Genomic DNA, 14,167 nt, shown 5'->3' on the forward strand with positions numbered 1-14,167 from the left:
GGTCCGCCAGAATATTGCGCACAAGTTCGAGATACCAGTTCCCACATTCTGCGGATCAAACGAACGGCACGACTTTTTGTGTCTGTCTTGAATAGTCGTTTCTAAATACACGGAAGTGGGCTGCGAGTCCAAGACAAACTTCATTAGAATAAACGTCATATGCGTTGTCGGCTTCTTGATGTGGTGAACACTTTCCATTTTAGTTCCCTTGGCTCTTCCATCAAATACTCATCCAAAATGCAATTGTTCTACAGAGCACTAATCTTTTTTTATAGCGGATCTCGAGTCTAGCGGTGCTAAGCTACTGCGAGAACATTTTGTAAGTGCTCTTCATGATCTTTCTTTGTTTTTGAGTAGATAATTAGGTCATCCACGCACACATTACAAAATTTCCTGGTGAACTTGAGTTCGATATGATGCACTGTCGGAATATAATATTCTCCCTTTAGACATTAATCCGAACCGGGTTAACGGGATTAACGCCGCGATTGGGCTTAGGCTTCCTGCACCTCATTTAACGGTCGTTTGGTGCTGAATTATGCTGTTATTGTGTTCTATCAGGCGCAATACCCATCAAAAATATTTCTCGGCTAAGGAAACAAACATTTGCTTCATAATAATTAATGTAAAAGCACCTGGGTATTTATATTCTGCTGTCTCGATTTCTTAGAGTTTTGCCAGTGGAATACAATAACTAAAAATGATGTGAGCCATCCGCAGTAAGCTCGTGGCAATTTTGCATTCCTGTTGAGAGGAAAGGCTGCACTAAACGCCCACCTTCGGACACCTTTAATGTTTCTTTATATGAAGGCAAGAAAGGTAATGGGACTTCACAAGAATTTAGCTGCATTTGTTATGCTCAACAAATGAAAGGCGAACAGCGTATCGTGTGCTACTTGCACAGCCAAGCGAAACCCAAACGAGGCAAATATGTATGAAATTGAAATTTGCCACGTCCCAATTGGTAGTTGCCGCTTCGGGCATTTGTGTTTTCGCTTCTTTCAGTCATTGAATACAGTACGAGGCGCCTGAAAAGGAATACCCTTATCTTGGATTGCTTGGGGTCCCCGGTAAGCTCTTGCATTTGGTTGGTATAAGGTACATGCACTAAATGCAGGGTTGCCAGACTGGGATAATAATAGCCAAATTGGGCTACGTTTTTTCCTGTGTAAAAAAAGTAAATATAGTTAAGCAGGAATAACAAGCACGCTGGAATCAAAATGCAGTGGTCAGCAGGATAATGAAATTGAGCGCGTCTGATACAAAATCAAAATTTGCAAGTTCTATGTGAGAGAATACATATGCATGTCAAAAGGTCAAAGATCGCGTCCTTTTGACAATTTTAATTAAGAAAGCTGGCCTCGGGAAACGTCTCCATCCGCGAAGCAACGCTATATACCAGCGAGCGCGTGCGCCAGCGAACACAGGCTGTTGCTGTCTCCACATGCGAGGTTTTGGCGTCCTACGTTTTAATCATGAGGTGCTTTTAGTGCCCATTAATTGTGCGCCGTGGATGACCTCGGTGCCAAAACGATGGGAGAACACCGAGCTGAACTAACCGAAATTTGCCGAATTTTCTGCTTGCCGCTTGGCGCCTGCGTGGCAATTTGCTCGGACCCTTCCTGCCCAAATTGCCCTTGCTGCAACACCAACGTAGAACATATTTTCTTCCGTCGCCCCATAGCCACCACAGCCATCCGTTCCATACACATCTCCAAACCCTCCTCCTGTCTTCTCTGTCGCTAACCGTATCAGATGCCGCCGTCGAACAAGTGTTAGCCAGATATCGCTCATTAAAACCGACCTTCGAAATAGAATGTCGAACGAGACATTGGTAGCACTCCTCCAGGTGAAATTTGGCCTGGCGAGAATTGGAGGCTGCTGCAAGGATTTTAAACCGGGCCAAGAATTTTTCTCGCCGTTTCAACTATGACATTTTGTATGGACCAGGCAGTTTCACTCCGCAATAAGCTCGTGATGCTTAATCATAGCATACTTTTTCATGTTTATATATCTTACTATATTTTGTACCAACCGCCAGCTATTGTGTTCAAATTTGTCTTGCAATTTTTTGTAGTTTTTCGTTTAGTGTATTGTGGGGTGGTAAGCGAAATTATCATGAGCTTTAAGTAACAATACTGAACGCCTGAATGCATGCTATTGCTTAGCGTGTTTAGTGCGTGGTGCGTGGTGCTTCAATTCAGCCATACTAGAATAATGAGACGTAACGTTATCCACTCTTCATGTAGATATTGTAAATACGCCCAATACTCATCGTCCCCGATGAGAACATGTTCCTCCTTCAACGACGTCCTTGGCATGGATGAGTCGGATGACAGCATGGGCAAGCTGGCCCTATTGAAATGCCCGACCCCAACTCTTCCAGCACTTTTCTCATTTCGCCGGCGTACGTTCGGCTTTCCGCCCCCACCTATAGACGAATTTCGTCCACCACGAACGCCATTTCCGCGCTATCCTGACGGCCCTTCGTCATTCACTAATGCCGGCCATCGCTCCCACTAATGGCTCATTTTGAACCGTCACATTCGACTAGAATTCTCCCTACCTACTGGGAAGTCGGCCGTTTCTCTGTCTATGAAATTTATCATTTCTTCTTGACCATTAGATATTTGAGAGGCAGGCATGGGGATGTGTTGCACGTTGTTCACCTACAGGCAAACTGGCCATCTGCTGTCATTGCGACCAAAGAATTGAAAACCTTGTGTGCAGTTACAATCTTTAAAATGCGAAAGCATTAAATGCCCTTTTACATATAAATGTTGCGTCAAATATCTCACAGAGGATCCTGTAAACAAGGTAAATTAATTCTCTGAAAGAAAATTCGATATCTTTCGGTTTAGATGAGAACCGAACCGGTACCTCCGGGGTGCGAGACTAGCACGTTTCCTTGACAGAACGGCGGCTCCAAAGTACTGGTTGCCTAACGGGTGCTTATTGCGTCTGTCATTGCACACGTCACCTTTATGAACTGTTGGTGAGGAGTTTTACATAAGAGTTGGTTATATTATCTTCATGCAAGGTGCACAGACCACCCTTATCAACTTCTCGTTGGCAAGCGAGCGTGTTGAGACGCTTTGCTTTGCTTCGATTCAGCCTTACCGATGTGAGAGCTTGCGTGTACAAGGAAAGCGCAGAAAAAAAAAAGAACATTCTGCCAAATAAACTGTAAAGATTTCGTATTCCCACACGTAAGCAGTATTAATTGTATGTACCGATTTTTTTCCTTCACAAGAACGGCGCCATTCCCGCGCTATCATTTGTTCTTTTGTACACTAGTCATGAGTAAAAAAAACACTTAAGATAAGATTCAGTCATTCGCAGCTGAACGCAGGTGACGGACGCAGGTGATGGACTTAGCGAACCACGTGGAAGTCAATCGGGGCAATCCGGTCATTAGCTTCCAGATACCTCGCAATACGCATTTCATGGTAGATGTAGTGTTTATTACCTTCGCGCTATATAACTGGAATGTGTTTTATCTCATGTGATAACCAGGTCTATGAGGTGCTCGTTGAAGAATCGGACATTGTGTTCCCGAGAGATTTACATCGGCCGCTGCGCAATAAAAGCCGATCGTTTCTGATTGCATTGCTGGGACCAGCTTACCGGGCTACAGCATACCTGCGACGCGCTGGCTCGTCACTGCCTTCTGTAAGTGCAGTAAGTACGTCGCGCAATTTTATCTCCGTTTCGCTTTGCCTAAACGCATGCCTCTAGCTCTTATATGAATTTTTTTAGACCTCTGTAGAATTTTTTGTACCGAAATTTTTCTACACCACGCTAAACAAAAAAGAATCTTTTTGTACAAATCAGCCACGTATGTCCTGCGGTGGCCTTCACAATTTAGCCACGCTACTCGCTTCAATGTAGGCACAGCTTTCGGGTCTTCTACGCCACTGTTTACGTGACTCAGGGATATTCTGACTCGAATTAAATGTCTCAGGCTCCTTTCCCAAGTCTGTCGCCCCGAAGAAATTCGAGCTTACGATTCTTCCCATCTTGTACCCCATTTTCGCCTATACCAAGCGTAAGGGAGCCAACCAGACACTTTCCTGCTTGATGTTCCTGCTTTCCCTTCTTAATTGCTCTCTTTCGAATTTTCATAGCACCCGCCGTGGTTGCTCAGTGTCTATGGTGTTGGGCTGCTGAGCACGAGGACGCGGGATCGAATCCCGGCCACGGCGGCCGCATTTCGATGGGGGCGAAATGTGAAAACACCCGTGTGCTTAGATTTAGGTGCACGTTAAAAAACCCCAGGGGGTCGAAATTTCCGGAGTCCCCCACTACGGCGTGCCTCATAATCAGCAAGTGGTTTTGGCACTTAAAACCCCATAATTAAAAAAAAAAATTTCGCATTCTTCTGCTAGGACCGAATTCACAAAGCTGTTTGTTCGTAAGTGCTGTTTCTCATTGGCTGATCGCGTTCGCTAATAATATGCCATAACATCACTATTGGCTGGCACGAACATTTATGCGTAAGAACGCTTTGTGAATGCGGGCCATGGTATTCATGTGCCGCCATGTGCAACACAATTTGTTTTCCTCTACGTGATGCGTTTCACCTATTGGTTTGTGCGGACATTCAAAGGCTGCTCAATTCATCATCATCAGCCTAGTTACGCCCACTGCAGGGCAAAGGCCTCTCCCATACTTCTCCAGCTACCCCGGTCATGTACTAATTGTGGCCATGTTGCCCTGCAAACGTCTTAATGTCATCCGCCCACCTAACTTTTTGCCGGCCCCTACTACGCTTTCCTTCCCTTGCAATCCAGTCCGTAACCCTTAATGACCATCGGTTATCTTCCCTCCTCATTACATGTCCGGCCCATGCCCATTTCTTTTTCTTGATTTCAACTAAGATGTCATTTACCCGCGTTTGTTCCCTCACCCAATCTCCTCTTTTCTTATCCCTTAACGTTACACCTATCATTCTTCTTTCCATGGCTCGTTCCGTCGTCCTCAATTTCAGCAGAACCCTTTTCGTAAGCCTCCAGGTTTCTGCCCCGTAGGTGAGTACTGGTAAGACACAGCTGTTATACACTTTTGTCTTGAGGGATAATGGCAACCTGCTGTTCATGATTTGAGAATGCCTGCCAAACGCACCCCAGCCCATTCTTATTCTTCTCGTTATTTCAGTCTCATGATCCGGATCCGTGGTCACTACCTGCCCTAAGTAGATGTATTCCCTTACCACTTCCAGTGCCTCGCGACCTATCGTAAACTGCTGTTCTCTTCCGAGACTGTTAAACATTACTTTAGTTTTCTGTAGAATAATTTTCAGGCCCACCCTTCTGCTTTGCCTCTCCAGGTCAGTGAGCATGCAGTGCAATTGGTCTCCTGAGTTACTAAGCAAGGGAATTTCATCAGCGAATCGCAAGTTGCTAAGGTATTCTCCATCAACTTTTATCCCCAATTCTTCCCACTCCAGGTCTCTGAATACCTCCTGTAAACACGCTGTGAATAGCATTGGAGATATCGTATCTCCCTGTCTGACGCCTTTCTTTATTGGGATATTGTTGCTTTCTTTGTGGAGGATTACGGTGGCTGTGGAACCGCTATAGATAGCTTCCAGTATCTTTACATATGGCTCATCTACACCCTGATTCCGTAGTGCCTCCATGACTGCTGAGGTTTCGACTGAATGAAATGCTTTTTCGTAATCAATGAAGGCTATATATAAGGGTTGGTTATATTCCGCACATTTCTCTATCACCTGATTGATAGTGTGAATATGGTCTATTGTTGAGTAACCTTTACGGAATCCTGCCTGGTCCTTTGGTTCACAGAAGTCTAAGGTATTCCTTATTCTATTTGCGATTACCTTAGTAAATACTTTGTAGGCAACGGAGAGTAAGCTGATCGGTCTTTAATTTTTCAGGTCTTTGGCGTCCCCTTTCTTATGGATTAGGATTATGTTAGCGTTCTTCCAAGATTCCGGTACGTTCGAGGTCATGAGGCATTGTGTATATAGGGCGGCCAACCTTTCTAGGACAGTGTTCCCACCATCCTTCAACAAATCGGCTGTTACCTGATCCTCCCCAGCTGCCTTCCCCCTTTGCATAGCTCCTAAGGCGTTCTTTACCTCTTCCGGTGTTACTCGTGGGATTTCAAGTTCCTCTAGACTATTCTCTCTCACCTTATCGTCGTGGGTGTTACTGGTACTGTATAAATCTCTATAAAACACTTCAGCCACTTGAACTATCTCATCCATATTAGTAACGATATTGCCGGCTTTGTCTCTTAACGCACACATCTGATTCTTGCCTATTCCTAGTTTCTTCTTTACTGCTTTTAGGCTTCCTCCGTTCCTGAGAGCCTGTTCAATTCTATCCATATTATAGTTCCTTATGTCCGCTGTCTTACGCTTGTTGATTAACTTAGAAAGTTCTGCCAGTTCTATTCTAGCTGTAGGGTTAGAGGCTTTCATACATTGGCGTTTCTTGATCAGATCTTTCGTCTCCTGCGATAGCTTACTGGTTTCCTGTTTAACGGCGTTACCACCGACTTCTATTGCGCACTCCTTAATGATGCCCATAAGATTGTCGTTCACTGCTTCAACACTATGGTCCTCTTCCTGGGTTAAAGCCGAATACCTGTTCTGTAGCTTGATCCGGAATTCCTCTAGTTTCCCTCTTACCGCTAACTCATTGATTGGTTTCTTATGTACCAGTTTCTTCCGTTCCCTCCTCAAGTCAAGGCTAATTCGAGTTCTTACCATCCTATGGTCACTGCAGCGCACCTTGCCGAGCACGTCTACATCTTGTATGATGCCAGGGTTCGCGCAGAGTATAAAGTCGATTTCATTTCTAGTCTCACCATTTGGGCTCCTCCACGTCCACTTTCGGCTAACCCGCTTTCGGAAAAAGGTATTCATTATCCGCATATTATTCTGTTCTGCAAACTCTACTAATAACTCTCCTCTGCTATTCCTAGAGCCTATGCCATATTCCCCCACTGACTTGTCTCCGGCCTGCTTCTTGCCTACCCTGGCATTGAAATCGCCCATCAGTATACTGTATTTTGTTTTGACTTTACCCATCGCCGATTCCACGTCTTCATAGAAGCTTTCGACTTCCTGGTCATCATGACTAGATGTAGGGGCGTAGACCTGTACAACCTTCATTTTGTACCTCTTATTAAGTTTCACAACAAGACATGCCACCCTCTCATTAATGCTATAGAATTCCTGTATGTTACCAGCTATGTTCTTATTAATCAGGAATCCGACTCCTAGTTCTCGTCTCTCTGCTAAGCCCCGGTAGCACAAGACGTGCCCGCTTTTTAGCACTGTATATGCTTCTTTTGGCCTCCTAACTTCACTGAGCCCTATTATATCCCATTTACTGCCCTCTAATTCCTCCAATAGCACTGCTAGACTTGCCACACTAGATAACGTTCTAGCGTTAAACGTTGCCAGGTTCATATTCCAATAGCGGCCTGTCCGGCGAGTTAGATCTAGGGCCTAATTAGAACTAGGGCCTAATTCACAAACCTTTCCGATGACAAGTGGTGTTTCCTATTTGCCAGCCGCCTTTGCTAATACTATGTCTGTCATCATAATTGGCTGGCGCCTTCTTTTACGACCGGTTATAGCGTGGGCGTTGTTTTTGTGAATACGGGCCCCATTTTTTATTTCGTGTTCTGCTGCAATTTTTTTGTTATCCCTGCAACGCTGACACTCTCTGGCCAAGCGTTGCTCTGAGAACATTAAAGAGCTATTCCTTCAAATTGAAAAAGCATCACCTACTTCTGCCTTATAGCGCACCCATTCCAGTCACAAGCTATCAATCTAACTCACCGTAAATCCACAACATAGAGATGGTTTCGCGAAAAAAATTTACGACTGCCTGAACGTAAAATATAGTACCCACCAATATAAAGATAAGAAGTATGACGTTTTGCGTGCCTAAACCACGATCTGTTAAAGAGGCAGGCCGTAGTGGGGTACTGCGGTATAATTCGGACCCCATGGAGTTTTTAACGTGCACCTTAATCTCAGTACACGGGTGTTTTCGCTTTTCGCTCCCATAGAAATGCGGCCTCCATGGCCGGCATTCGATCCCGCGAACTGGTGATTAGCAGCCCAACACAAAAGCCACCTTGTAACCATGGAGGATTACAACCCACTTAAATTGTCACAAGCAGGACGAATTTCTCGTCACTCGCAAAGATTCGTTTGTGACAAAAGTTTTTTAGAGTAGCTTCACTCTATAAAGGGAGAATTGTCGTCCACCCTAATGTAGCAGGAAGCTATAAGGCACACCCATACTGACTTCTTATAAAGAAACGTTCGAACTTGAAGGAAAATTCGGCTATGTCTGGGATTGTAACGCGGAACCAATACCTTTTCCTGGCGGTCGCGCTACTACCTGGCTAAAAAGGGACGAGCAGATCCCCGCAGGAATCCTAATTAATCGACAACCCAAACCACACGGACGCTACACACACACACACACACACACGCACATATATATATATATATATATATATATATATATATATATATATATATATATATATATATATCATACATATACGTAATGCGGACGCGTGGGCTCGGCGCTCCCTGTGGGCAAGTTTTCTTTTAGTTCACTTTCATTGCACCGCCTTGCCATCGGCCATATCATGCTGAATACGCCGGTTCTCGTCGTCCAATTGCACCCCCTTTTTCCCCCGCCCCCCTTTATTTTCTACTTTACAATTTCAAACACAGCTAATTTCTGCTATGCTTTCCTTTGTTTAGCTTCACGCTCATGTTGTGCTTCAACAAAACAGAAGCTCCTCCGTTCCCCTTCTTCTCTCGTTTTTTCATAGCGAGTGTCTCGAATCTGGGAGCCTTGATGTCATTAGGAAGCATCTGAGGGTTTTCTTATCCACGTGCCTGCTCTCCTTAGTTCATGTGCTACTTGACGCCACCGGGTAAAAAAGAATGTCAAAGGTACCACATGGCTCTGAGTGACGCTGGCTAACGCTCCGAGGACCACTTCTATTAAACATAAACCTAAGTTAGTGGCCGGATTCATAGCCGTCGCCGTAGCACAATTGGTAGTGCAACACAAGCGTAATGGCTGCGCGATTGGCTCCCACCGGTGGCAAGTGATCTTGTCGTACACTTTTGTTTCCCTTTTCTCTAATATTTTCTGCATTTCCATTCAACCACAGTTAATTTCCTTCTTGCTTTCCTTGGCTTCATTGTCAGTTGGCGTTATATGGTAACGATTGACAGAAATTTAGCCCGTCGGTTGCCCTTCTTCACTCGTTTCCGCCGGAGAATTGACACTATATCGTGCAACACAAAATCTTTACGAAACGGGCTTTGCAAATAAACTACCGACATACCTTGCACATGCCTTCTAGTGACAACACTAGAAAATATAACGCAGACAAATTCCGAACGTCTGCACTGCCGCTATTTCCTCTTTATAAGCCTACAATACATAGAAGCTAGCTTATACAGATTTTGAAAACGTATCCGGGTAACCTAATACGGGAATAGATGTTGGCACTACATACTGCATAACAATACAAATGATCAAGAACTTATCAGCAGCAACTTACGAGGCGCGCTGCCAAAACTGGCTTTCTTTGAGGTTGCGAAATCTCTGCACAAAAGGTACAGAGAAAGATGACGGGAAGGATTTTGTTTACAGTATTCAAGCAAAGAATACGGGTAAGCAAGTACCCAACAAAACCTAGCTGTAAACTTAACACACAGATTTTCTGCACGTCAGAACGATCGTATATGCATCCGTTCCTTTCGCCTACATCTGCTGTTATTCTTTCTTGCTTATTTTCGTTTGTATTCCCGAAAATTGAGTTATGACCGCGGCGGTAGCAGAGCCGTCTATATCTTACAAGCGCGATATGTTCAAACCATGTCTAACTGATTGAAGAAGGCGCCACTGTAGGTTAAATGAGGCATACAATTCCCAACACTCTAGTGTTTAAGCCCGCAGCATTCCCAGAAAAAACTACGGGGTCAGTTCCCCCCCCCCCCTCTCTCCTCCTTCTCATTATCTCTAGTATAACTGCTGTCGAAAGCTGTAGAAAGGCTGAAGACATCACTGGGAGCTTTCAAAGTTCACCTTCTCGGGGCCTCTCGGCGAGCGCTGAAAACGTTTCCCTTTTTTTATTTTGACACACAAGTGTTAAGTGCTGCTCAAATTCAGCGAAAATATATCGTGTACCTAGGCGCGTTCAAGACCGCATGCGTGTGTGATATTCGGGAAACAACAGGATATGACCATGGAGAAGTGATATTATATCGTGCTACCTATGCAACGCGCAAAGGGCGGTCAAATTGTAGGATCTCTTAGGCATGAAGGCCGTACTTTTCGGCGACAAGGTAGCCTAGCCGCCTGCGGTATTATCTTACTGAGCTATGCCTAATGCTCGGTTGCGGTAGTCGGAAGTTCAAATCCCCCCACCCCTCCCCTCCATCTTTTTTTTTTAATTTTGACATGCTCCAGTGCACTACATCTGCAAGCTCGGAGTGCCACCTGATACCGGCGAAAGATGCCGAGAGCGAGTGGGGCTATACCAATCCAGGCACAACCAAATTAGGAAGGCCCACTGAGCTTGGACAAAGACACTCCCTCACCAGAGCAGGAATTGGCCTCCATGGAGCAGTATTCGGCCACAACCTCCCTTATTATATCTACAATTAAGCAATGGCCCTCAGTCCCCATCAGCTCCGGAGCACCTGACCAAGACGGCGGTCACAACTGTAACGCAGCAGAGGGTCCTAAGAATCTGTGGGCCGCCAATGGAAACCGATCCTTGCAACGTGTAATACTCGAACCCTCTCGAGCGAGACCTGCTTAGCAGGAGTCTTTGAGGAACAATCAGACATTGTGTGGGATATTATCGGCCTTAGTGAGATTTGAAGATCTTGTGAGGCTGACAAATTGCTAAATAACGCTCATGTCATCTGCTATAGAGGTCCCCCTGATAAGAAGCAATACGGGGTAGGATTCCTAATCCAAAAGGACATCGCGGGCAACATTGACGAATTCTACAGCATTAACGAGAGGGTAGCAGTACTCGTAATCAAACTTAAGAGGTGTAAATTAAAGGCAGTTCTAGCCTACGCTCCAACATCCAGTCACGACGATGAGGAAGTAGATCAGTTTTATGAAGATGGTGAATTAGCGATGAAAAAGTGCAAACTCGTTATACAGTAGCAATGGTTGACTTCAATGCAAAAATGGGGAAAATGCAGGCGGGTGAACAGGCAATTGACAACTACGACGTCGATTCTAGAAACGCTATAGATGCTGGCATAATTCGCAGAAAGGAATAAGGCTGAGAATAATGAACACCTTTTTCAGGAAACGTAGAACACAAAGTGGGCCTGGAAAAGCCCTATTGGTGAAAAAAGACAAGAAATGGATTTCGTACTTTCTGCCGATCCCAGCATAGTGCAGGATGTAGAATTGATAGGTAGGGTAAAGTGCAGTGATCATAGGTTAGTGAGGGCTAGGATTCACCTCAATTTGAACAGAGAAAGAGTAAAATTGGTCAAGAAAGAACAGGTCAACTTACAGGCAGTAAGGGTAAAAGCAGTCAAATTTAGGCTCGTACTAGCAAACCAACATGAAGCCTTAGAACAGAGAGATGATGATGATGTCATAGAGGTAATGAAGGAAACCGTAACGAGGTTGGCTTCAGAGGCAGCAATTGAAGTTGAAAACAAGGCACAAAGACAAACAGTAGGCAAGCTCTCCCAAGTAACAAAGGACATAATAAAGTAACGAAAAGGAATGAAAGTGCCGAACTCAAGAGATAAGATAAAATTCGCGGAACTGTCAAAACTGATCGTCAGAAAGAAAATCAGTGGTATTCGAAATCATAACGTGAGAAAGACTGAAGAAGCTGCAAAAATGGACGTAGCCTGAAATCAGGGAGAACGAAACTTGGAATAGGACAAACCAAGATGTATGCACTGAAAGAATTCAGGGTAATCTCATCAGCAACTCTGAAGGTATAATAAAATCAGCAGAAGAATTTTATACTAAACTGTACACTACCAAGAGGAATTAGGAGTACCATATTCGAAAAAATAATGAACAGTATGCAGAAACTCCTCCTATAACTAGAGATGAAGTCAGAAGGGCCTTGCAAAGCTTCAAGCGGGGAAAAGCGGCGGGAGAGGATGGAATAACGGTCGATTTAATCAAAGATGTAGGAAACCTAATGCTAGCAAAACTGGCGGCTCTCTCAATACGAAGTGTCTATCGGCTGCAAGGGTCCCAGAAAACTGGAAGAATTCAAACATTATACTAATCCACAAGAAGGAAGACTTTAAAAAACTGAAAAATTAATACGCCCATTAGCTTCTTCCCAGTATTATGTAAAATATTTACCAAAATAATCTGCAATAGAATAAGGGCCACGCCGGACTTTTGTCAACCAAGGGAACGCTGGCTTCAGGAAGGGATACTCTACAATGGATCACATCCATGTCATTAATCAGGCTACCGAGAAATCTGCAGAATACAATAAGCCTCTCTATAGGGTTTTCATAGATTACGAAAAAGCATTTCATTCAGTAGAGATACCTGCAGTCATAGAGGAATTGCGTAATCAAGGAGTACAGACCTATCACGCAAATAGCCTGGAAAATATCTACAGAGATTCCCCAGCCGCCTTCATTTTACACAAGTAGGAAGATACCTATAAAGAAACGGGTCAGACAAGTAGACACAATCTCTAGAATGCTATTCATTGCTTCCTTGGAAGAAGTATTCAAGCCATTAAATTGTGAAGGTTTAGGAGTAAGGATCGAAGGCGAATACCAAAGCAACTTTCGGTTTGCTGATGGCATTGTTCTCTTCAGCAACACTGCGGACAAGTTAGAACAAATGATTGAGGACCTTAACAGGGAGCGTGGAAGAGTGGGGTTGAAGATTAATATGCAGAAGACAAAGATAATGATTAATAACCGGCAAGAGAACAAGAATTGAAGATCGCAAGTCAGCCTCTAGAGTCTGTGAAGGAGTACGTTTACCAAGGTCAACAAATCACAGGGAATCCTGACCCTGAGAGGGATATTCACAGAGGGATAAAAATGGGCTGGATCACATATGGCATACATTGTGAACCCGTGACTGGGAGCTTACCGTTATCATTGAATAGGAGAGTATGCAATCAGCGCATTTTACCAGTGCTGAAATATGGGGCAGAGACTTGGAGACTGACAAAGAAGCTTGAGAACAAGTTAAGGACCACGCAGAGTGATGGAATGAAGAATGCTAGGCATAAATTTAAGAGTCAGAAAGAGAGCAGTTTGGATCAGAGAGCAAACGGGCATAGACGATATTCTAATAGCCATTAAGAGAAAAAAATGTCGCTGGGCAAGACATGCAGTGCGCAGATTAGGCAACCGTTGGGTCTTTAGGGTGACAGAATGGGTACCAAGAGAAGGGAAGCGCAGTAGAGGATGGCAGAAGCCTAGGCGGTGCGACGAAATTAGGAAACACGCGGATGCTTGTTGGAATCGGTTGGTGCAGCAGAGGGGTAATTTGAGATCGCAGAGAGAGGCCTTCGTCCTGCAGTGGAAATTAAATAGCATTATGATGATGACGATGGTGGTGAAGATGATGATAAGCCCATCGGTTGCCCTTCTTCTCTCGTTTCCCTTCTTCTCTCATTTTCATTAATTTATCCTTTCTTTACCTCAATTATTAAGTACAAGTAATTTCTCTTATGTTATCCTTGGTGTCTCTGGGCTTTTCATTAAATGCTTAATAAAAATCAGGCCTCTCAGTTCCCTTTCTTCTCGTTCACTACATTACGAGAGTCCCACATCTGGCAAGGTTGGTGCATTTAGGTACCATGCGTGTGTTTATTAACCAGTTGCCGGCACCCAAATTAACATCTCCGGCAGTAAGAATGTTCCACATCTGCCGACAAGGTTTGTGAGTGGCGGCGCCGGCTAACACTCCATGGTCAGTTCTAGTAGTAATACATATACACCCAAAAAAGTGGATGGGAAAACGGTAGAATGTTAGCTCAATTGGGAAGAGCATCACACGCTCAATGCGAAGACGTGGGCTCGTATCCCGTCTGCTGTCATTTGCTCTTTCATTCCATTTTCTTGTACGTAAATGTAGCTTTTCTCAGACTCAGTAAGTAGAAATAACGT

The 14,167-nt window shown here is 44.3% G+C and overlaps 1 protein-coding gene across 2 annotated transcripts in view; it reads left to right on the forward strand.

Annotated features, from left to right (window-relative positions):
* The first annotated feature begins 3,589 nt into the window (after nt 1–3,589).
* The window catches only part of LOC126524993 (techylectin-5A-like), a 66,349-nt gene continuing 55,771 nt past the window's right edge, over nt 3,590–14,167 (forward strand). Inside the window, exon 1 of one of the 2 annotated variants that reach the window (XM_055067534.2) lies at nt 3,590–3,672. The gene's annotated coding sequence lies outside the window, so the exon portion shown is untranslated. Of the gene's footprint in view, nt 3,682–14,167 lie in introns of both variants that reach the window. The other variant, XM_055067533.2, reaches the window with a different exon arrangement.

Source organism: Dermacentor andersoni, chromosome 3, assembly GCF_023375885.2.
Source record: "Dermacentor andersoni chromosome 3, qqDerAnde1_hic_scaffold, whole genome shotgun sequence".
Lineage (NCBI taxonomy): Eukaryota > Metazoa > Arthropoda > Arachnida > Ixodida > Ixodidae > Dermacentor > Dermacentor andersoni.